We start from the raw sequence: 9,734 nt of genomic DNA on the forward strand, positions 1-9,734 counted from the left end.
GCCGGCGGGCAGTGAGGCGGCCCGGCACCCCGAGCAGGCAGGGCGCCCTTCGCTGCCGCCGAGGTAGCGGGCACAGGCCCCGGGGGCGGATCGCGGGAGCGGGGAAGAGCTGCACCTGCCTGTGGAGCCGCACGTGTTGTTTCTCGCGTAGGGAACCACAAATGGCCATGGTGTATGAAGCCCCGCATGCGTTTGTCTCTGATGTATGACACCGCATGGTGTTCCGTTCAAAATAAGCTAGAAGCTTTACTAACAGGCGAGGGGCTGTAGGGGAGCCTGAACCAAAGTAACTTCATTGGGCTGAGATGACAATGTGCAGAGGAGCTGCAGCGCCAGGAGCGGAAGGAAGGCTATCGGGACGGTGGCACAGCGGGAGCATTCACAAAAGGACAGAGCGGGTCCCTAACACCTGTGAAATGAAGGCATTGCAGGGAGCATGGGGCATTATCAGGAGCTATGATGTCAGTGGACTCCTTCAGCACTGCCTGCCTAGAAATGCTGCTGCCACTGCTTTGATTTGTGTTTCTCTTTTTTCCCTAGACCAAGACAGCTACAACATAGATCCTGGCTGCCACTGCCAGGCACTTTCAAACTTTGAGTGGAGAAGGAATCAGGGGGGCTGCACAGATACCAGTGCATCCCGTCCCTCCCTGCTCCTGGATCCAGGGAGGCCCAGAGTCAAGCAGAAGAAACCCAGACCTTGGCACTTAGGAAGCAACTTGCACAAAAGAAGATCTTCTTTCTGATCCCTGCAAGCTGGCTGTGGTTTAGGCCCTAAGGCATACCACTGTCCTTTCCCACACACTTCAAGATTTATTGCATCATTTAAGTGTTGTTAACTCTTCTGTTTTTCATCACCTTTGAGAGGCTGCAGCATTGCAAAGGGTATTGAGAGCTGGCCCTTTTGTAGCACAGGGGTTCTCAAGTTTTTTAGACTTGAGACACCCCTTAAAAATGCCAGCTCTTAGTTTTCCTCAATGTTTTGGCTACAGAAAAATAGTAGAGCAGTTTCTCTGTTGCAATGAATTCAGAAGGACCACAACTGTGTGTAACCCTGGTCACGGTGCTACCCACGGCCACATCCAGATTCAGGGTCTTGGGGTGTCAAACAGCCTCTGTCAACCTCCCAGCCCCTAAGGGTGGGGCCACCTCTCCATGGAGTGCTTTCTTGTAGTTTCCCCACACACTAGAGAATACACGGTCCAGCTATTTACACAGTTTATTATTTACAAAACTGTCAACATATGAATAAAGTTAATAGAATGGGATATCAATAATCTAATTGTCAAAGACACACATCAATGAACTAAAACACTATACAGATTGAATCAAAGATACCCTCAGTACATCTCCCCAGCTTAAGTCTCAAGACTCTAGTGAATTTCAGCAGGCACACACAGGGTTAACCAGCTCTCCTTCACAGAGGCAGCCCAATAACCATGGCTGGTGCTGCCGCTCCAGAAAGTCCTGCTCTCTGCTAGAGCCTGCATGGGAAAGAGCAGCTCTCTTCTGCTCCAGCTGTCTGTGTTATCTGCAAAGAAACACACACTGTCCTCTTTCCCCAGAAGCACCTCTCTCCCGTTCCTAGACAGGGGCCCTTGTGCTGATAACTGAAACAGACTGTCTAGGGAAGATGTGGACTCCCGCACCGGCGGTGTTTAAGAAGAGGTTGGATAGCCATTAGTTGGGGATAAGCTAGGCATAGCTATGTATAACAGGACACCCTAGCCCTTTGACTAAGAGGCAGGGCTGCCCCCTTAAGACCCAAGTCTATAGGAACTCCAACCACCAGGAGGGTAGGGGTTAGTAGCCCACCAACCCAGGCTGGTCAGCTGACAGGCCTCTGGGCACATATAAACCCTAGGGCAGAGGTTGGCAGGGGAGGTTTCTGACAAGTGGTTAGGGGAAGAGAGAACTCCTGCATGACAAAGCTACTCAAAAATGCTGTTGTCCTGCTTAATGAGGCTCCAGGAGTCTACAAGGTACCCAGAGCTGGGAGGTACTCAATACTTGATGAGTGTTTTTTAAGGAGCCAGGGTGTGGCTTATAGTACTTGTTTTATGTTATAGCCCAGGGGTTCATATTTATGTTATTATGGAGGGGCTCTCACCAAAGAGGAGTATACATCCATTGCTTGGGCTTGTGGGGGGGCTGTTAGGAAAGCTAAGCCAGATATGGAAGTAGGGCTAGTATCAAGGACAGCAAAAAGTCCTCTTTTAAATGCATAGGGAGTATGAAGAAAGTACTGGGTAATGTGGGGCCCCTGTGGGATATGCTAGGCAATCTGGTGGATGTACTAGAGGAAAAGGCAGACCTTTTTAACAATCTCTTTGCCTCCATTTTTTTTTTGTGCAGGGACTAGGACTCCCCCAGTGAAAGTAAGGATGGACTCAGGAGAGACTCTGACAGACCTAGGGTCAGGGAGGGCTGAGTTAGGGAATTTCTGAAGGGGCTGGATGTGTTCAAATCAGCAGGTCCAGATGCTTTCCACTTCAGGGTGTTGAGGAAATTGGCAGGGGTTATCGCGGGGCCCCTGGCATGGCTTTATGAGCGCTTGTGGTGCTTTGGCTAGGTGCCAGATGACTGGAAGAGGGCCATTGTGGTCCCCATTTTCAAAAAAGGGACAAGGGAGGACCTAGGCAACTATAGGCCTGTTAGTCTTACTTCAATCCTGGGGAAGCTCTTGGAGAAGATTATCCAGGAGCACATCTGTGAAGGACATCTGTGAAGGGGGGATGATGCTCAGGGGCAACCAGCATGGATTCATTAGGGGCAGGTCCTGTCAGACCAACCTGATTGCCTTCTATGATCAGGTCACAAAATCATTGGATGCAGGTGTCATGGTGGATATAGTCTTTCTGGACTTCAGGAAGGCCTTTGACACTGTCCCCCACCCCATTCTCATTAAAAAGCTAGGTGGCTGTGTAGGCATCAATGCCAGAGTCAGATGGGCCACAAAGGTACTGCACCCAGACAGTGGTGGTGGATAGGTCATTTTCAGCCTGGAGGGATGTGGGCAGTGGGGTCCCCCAGGGCTTGTTCTTTGGGCCCGCACTGTTTAATCTCTTTATTAGTGACTTGGACAAGCACCCTGTTCAAGTTTGCTGATGACACCAAGATCTGGGGTGAGGTGGGCACGCTAGAAGGGAGGGACAGGATACAGCTGAACCTGGATAGGTTACAGGGGTGGGTGAATGAGAATAGGATGGGATTCAATACTGACAAGTGCAGGGTACTGCACTTGGGCAGTAAGAACAAGCAGCATACCTATAGGCTGGGGAACTCCCTTCTCAAAAGCACAGTGGCAGAAAGAGATTTTCGAGTCATTATTGATTCGAAAATGAACATGGGCCACCTATGTGAGGCCACAGTCAGGAAGGCCAACCGCACCTTGTCATGCATCCACAGATGCATCACAAGCAGGGCCAAGGAAGTGATCCTCCCCCTCTATGCAACACTGGTCAGGCCACAGTTGGAGTACTGCATCCAGTTCTGGGCACCACACTTTAGGAGCGATGTGGCCAGCCAGGGTTCAGAGGAAGGCCACTCTCATGATCTGGAGATGGCAGGGCAGACCCTACAAGGAGAGGCTACTGGACCTGAACCTGTTCAGCCTTCACAAGCGAAAGCCGAGAGGAAACCTGGTGGCTGTCTACAAACTTACCAGGGGGACCAGCGGGGAATGGGAGAGACCCTGTTCCCCCAAGCATCTCCCAGAGTAACAAGGAATAATGGCCATAAGTTGCTTGAGAGTAGGTTCAGGCTGGACATTAGAAGATACTACTTCACAGTCAGGGCAGCTAGGATCTGGGTCCAGCTTCCCATGGAAGTGGTGCTGGCTCCTATCTTGGGGGTCTTTAAGAGCAGGCTTGACAGTTGCCTAGCTGGGGTCATATAAGCCCAGTATTCTCTCCTGCCCAGGGCAGGGGTTCAGACTTGATCTACTTAGGTCCCTTCCGACCCTACATCTACAAATGTTGTAGTTTTATCTGGCAGACTGGACTGAGGTTATTGGGGGAGGAGGAGATGTCATTGGAACACACTACTGTGCAAACCCCCAGCACCAAGGGGGGTAGTGCCGGGGGGGATCAGACTCCAGTGCCGGGGGGTGCAGTGACAGGGAGTGAGCAGACCCCGTCCCCTAGGGTGCAGGTCAACATTTATATGCCATAGGTGAAGCATGGGCCACTGTGTGGGGTAGATTTGGAGTGGTGGATAGTGACCCCTAGCACTGGGATAGTAAATGAGCAGCCTCCCACCTGAGTAACATCATAATTATTGTTCTATCAAAGCATAGCAGGTGAGATAGGTGGGTGGGTAGTCCAGAGACAGGGGGTCAGGCCTATGCTAGACAGGCCCGGGGATGGACCCTTTTCATACTAAGCCTATGTTCTATTATGGATATTTCCCATGCTTCCAGGCTTTGCTAGTTGCCCTCACTTCTCCAATCTTCTTTCTGCTACATTTTTTAGGATGTTTTTAAGTGTTCCTTAAATGTACTGGGTGTTGGCTACTGCCAAGCCTGAGGAATTTGATTGGGATGTGCCAATGCTCCTGCTGGGACAAAAGCCATAGGTTCCTGGCCAGAAGGTCTTGCCCCTCTGCTTGGAGTGAGACTGATAGCCACATTTAAAGTCAGGAAGGAATTTTACCCCATGGGCAGTTTGGTACAGGCTGTAGGGGTTTTGCCTTCCTTTGTAGCAGGACACATGGCACTCTACCTGAGCTCTCTTGAGCATATACTGACAACATTCCATAGAAGTGGGACTCTTGGTTCCCCTGCTTTACTTATAGCAGATTAGGGTATTAGGTCTTTGTGTCAGGGTCGAGGGTAGTCTTACATAGAGTTTAGATTATGGATTGCATAGGGTGGTATGGATACAGATGATCCTGTCTCAGGCAGGGGGTTGGACTAGATGACCTCTGGAAGTCTTCTCCAGCCCTACTTCTCTATGATTCTATCTCTTTCTGCTAGGCTTTGGAAAACAATGGCACAGAGCTGTTTACACTATTTTTGAACGGGGTTGGCTGGTCCTTGGGTAACATTTCCATCTCCTGTGCTTGCAGAGCATTATAAGAGGGCCTTATGTAACTATAAACATACTTTAACTGAGACTCAGTACATACACCACAGTGGGTTCCCATGACAAACAAGACATCTCTGGAACATTCCCAATGCTATCCTCCCAGGTGTTACCAGCCTTTGCCATGTTCAACTGACATGAACCAAATTGTTGAAGTGTGATTACAGCAGAAAGCCACAAAGTCTGAAGCCTTGCATACATTATTTTGCTGACCTGGCTAGTTGTAAAGAAAGCAATCAACTCAACCAGCTAAATCAGCAGCAAGATAAAATTAAATAGAGAAAACAGCCTTAAAGAAGACATTATGTGAAAAGCTCTGAAAATAAATTATCCAAACTTCATACTACAATGCATCTTGTCACTGTGCCTCATCTATACCAATGACGCTTTCACAATGACAACAAATGTCCCTGTAGACAAGTTAATACCAACTAGCTGAGAAACCAGAACTGTTTTTTATCCAAGCCTGTCAGGGTAAACAGATCCAATGTGCTGTCTAGCTTGAAGCAGATGCACAAAAACCTGACTTGCTTCCTGCACAATAGACAGTCTTCCCCCCTGAAAGCATTCCAGAAAAAGCTGATTTCTTACTTGGCATGGCTACAGTTGATGGTTATGCCTCTTTCTGGCATGTACAGCAGGGTACTTGGTACATTCAAGTCTGCAGTAAGTTTCAACAATTGGTGCCAAGGGGTGAAGATATCTTGTCCAGTCTTACAGAAGTCAATGAATATGTGAGCAAACATGCAAACAACTTTGAACAGACAATTGTGGACTTGTGTCCATTTATAGTGCTACCTGGTGGCCTTCAACATCTTCATAGTGATGATGACATTGCCTTAAGATGGATGAAACAATATGCTGAAATTGCATACAGTAAATAAATTGTACCCATTTGCTCCAAATAAAGTGTGTGATAGGTTTGAGCCCCCAGGGGTGGCTGTCTGTCCCCTGGTGCCTGCACAACTCCTGCCCTGCTCTGGCTTTTGAAGTACTCTGTCCCTCCTCTCACCTACCACACTTTTCTTGGAACAATTTAATAATGAAAAGGGAGGTTGCTCCAGGGTCCCAGATTTGAGCCCTTGTCTATTATCAATCAGTGGGTCCCTCCCAAACCCAGTGGATCCCTCCCGAACTGCTTTGCCCTTAAAATAACAGGAGTCCCTGGCTCCCTGTTGCACAATCTATATGAAGTGCCTAGACTAGATAGTTAATAACAGGGTCATAGCTTGGGTGCATTTTCCAAAAGCAAAATTTTGCATAATTTTGATGCATTTGGGTAAGATCCATTTTACATTTATCAAGTGCTATTCCATTTTTGTAACATCACCAATAATGGAGTGGTGGGATCATAGGATAAAAATCTACAAAATGGATGAAAATTACTGACTGTATTTGAGGTTTCAATATCTGCATTCTCATTTACTTTTTATAGTTCAATTGAAAAGTCACTTATCTAATTGTGATTTAGCCATTATTATTCAGAACATTGACAAGAGTAACATATTTACACCGTGACTGTCATACCTTAAAGCTCTTTACAAACTTTAACAAAGATATTAACTTTACTTAAGGATCATTTCACTGACATACTGTCTCTTCTGAGGTGACTCACAGGAACACAACATCTGATAGTACAGGAAGAAAATGAAAAGAAATAGTTAGCAAATGAATCTGAAGTTACATGTAAGCAGGCGAAAGCAACTGTGTGAAACATGCTGTGGGATTATATATGTTCAGGAACTTAACTTGACCTCTCTCAAATGTTTTATTTACTAAGGTTTCATGAATAGTTTGACCATCTACTATAATTAATGATTGCAGACATGCTGTTTGTGAAAAATATTGTTTGGGTAAACACCAGCACTTTCCATCAAAAATTCTGATGGAAATTTTACAACCAATCTTATTCACAGTTATCATCTTAATTAATTGGATTAGCATATTTTTATTACTCATCATGTTCACAGACATTGGACCTATTTGGAACATGTGAGCTCAGCCAGGCTAGACCCATCAGACCTGTAACCTTCTTTAGCTCAGCTTGAAATCAGCCAGTCTGCCTTCTTTTTCCAGGTTTTTATTAGTAAACATATCATTATGATAGTTAAAAATAGAATGATAAAAAAAAAGTTTATGAATTTGAAAAATTAAATCATGGTAGAAACACAAACTGAATCAGAAAGTCAACATTTTAACTGTTTTTCATCGGTGTCAGATACTGCCAAATATTTTCCATACATCACAAATAGCAGCCAATATTAAAAAAATGTCCACTGTGGTGTCACTAATCTGTAATGGAAATCTAAGCTATTTATCAATTCCGTTACTATAACATACAAGCAATAATGCCTGGCTCCACTCTTCTCTAAGTAGGCAGTGTTTTTTATATATGAAAAATTAGGACAGGTCACGAACAAAAAAATGAAAAAGCTCATTTTCAGCTTGGGGAATAGTTTACTCCACTAATAATTTTGCCTTTTTCTATTCATGTCTGAATATGGTAAGAGCCACATTTAACTAATCATTAAATTTTTCACTGTTGCATGTGAATGTATAGGGAACTGATTGTATACCAGGTATAACTGAAAAATGCCATGTCAAATCTTAATATGTCTTTTTTGCACAGGCAGACATGGTTCTTTGGGTAAATCTAATACCTTTTAGACTAACTCAAATAGTTGGAAAAATTCTTCTTTGGGCAAGCTTTCAGGTATAAATGCCCTTCATCAGGCTGAGGAAGCATCTGCAGTTGGTTTGTGCTCTTCCTGGATGCAGTAAGTAGTAAAGAAGCCAGAGGCTGGTATGCATGCAAGAAAGACAGTCAGTGAAGATGTAAGTTGAGGAGTCAGTGGGTGAAAGACAGGCTGGTGGGGAGGAGGGGAATTAATGTAGCTGGTAAATAGTGAAGAGGTACCTGAGGAGACAGATGTTAGGCAAATTATAATGTGTCATAATGTCTATATTTAATGTGTCATAATGTCTATATTTAGTCTATGATTTTTTTTGTGTCCAGGAGGTTGATGAAGTGGAGTTCATAGGTTCATCTGTGAAGGGTGTTTTGTAAATTCCCTTGAGGTTTAGAACTGAGAGACTGGAGAGAAAGTGGTTTTCTTATGAGAAACGTGCCCCCACGGGTAATTGAGTATTCTTGTCTTCAATAGATTTCTGGTGTGTGTTCATTCTGGTGTGCAATTGTTGTTTGGTTTCTCCTACATACTTTCCATCAGGGCATTTGATGCACTGGATGAAATGCATTACATTTCTGGAGGTGCAGCTGTAAGTTCCAGGAATGCTGATGGTTCTGTTGTGGGGTGTAGTAATTGTTGGGGGGGGGGGGGGCGGAGATATGTTGGCAGGTTGATAGGTTCTTTTTATCATAGGCTGTTAAAGTCACGATGCTACATTTCTAACAGTTGCTTCCAAATACGTTCAGGTCTGAATGTTACCATATGAAATATAATCTAGCAAAACAGTAAGGCCATTGAATTATACCCAGTACATAAAATAAGAGAATGATTAACTCTTTATCTTTTCTGGTTTAAGCAGGCAGGAACACACAATGGGGTGTATATTTGTAGCAAGTTTACTAGCTGCTTTAGTATGTTCGCCCTTTAGACTTTCATGCACAGAGAAATGCAATCATTTTTCCACAAGCAGATACATTAATTTTTTGCTTTAATAAATAGCATACACTGTAAGTATTGTGAAGAAATTTAGTTTTCTAAAACAGCCATAATGTAATTTAGGGATTTCAAGTATTAATAATTCATTGAAGTTTGCACTCAAATGACACTAATATCATGAGTCACTGGGAAGACTTTTCCTATAGATGTGCAGTAAAAATTGCTGTTTTTATCCGTGATATGTTTGACCTGTACAGGAGATCAGACTTACAAGTTCAAGGAATTGAAAATGTTTATGCATCATTGGAAAAGTTGTGACACCAGATATTTGGCTGGATGTCAGAAGATGTCTTATATGTTGTTTTAATTAGGAAGAGACAGTAATGGCAGCATCAGGTATGTCTTTATTATGATCTTATGCATGAAAAAATATACAAAGTCCTCCTCAACAGAAGAAAACTCAACCAACAGATGATGCCTCTTTCAACTAGCAACCCCCCGAAAGCTCTCTTTGTCTCTAGGTCTTGCTCTACCGATTGTGGCTGGCTTTTTGCTCTACATGTGTGCTTCTTCTTACTTCCCTCTCACACAAATACATAAATACTCAACAATAATCAGCAGAACTCAAACCCTACTCAAACAATAATCAGCAAAACTCTACCCAGATCACTAGAAGTCCTGCCTGGACATACACATTACAGACATACCGCATTTTATTGCGCTTCGCTTTATTGCACTTCACAGATATTGTGTTTTTTTACAAATTGAAGGTTTGTGGCAACCCTGCGTTGAGCAAGTCTATTGGCGCCATTTTTCCATCGGCGCCATTTTTCTAACAGCATTTGCTCACTTCGTGTCTCTGTGTCACATTTTGGTAATTCTCACAATATTTCAAACTTTTTCATTATTATTATATTTGTTATGGTGATCTGTGATCTTTTGAAAGAAGTTCTACTGTGGGTAAAATGTTATCAAATAGCATCGCATGCTACAGAGAAATCTTTCGTGAAAGGAAGAGTCAATC

Source organism: Crocodylus porosus, unplaced genomic scaffold, assembly GCF_001723895.1.
Source record: "Crocodylus porosus isolate Cpor-Errol unplaced genomic scaffold, CroPor_comp1, whole genome shotgun sequence".
NCBI classification, from domain to species: domain Eukaryota; kingdom Metazoa; phylum Chordata; order Crocodylia; family Crocodylidae; genus Crocodylus; species Crocodylus porosus.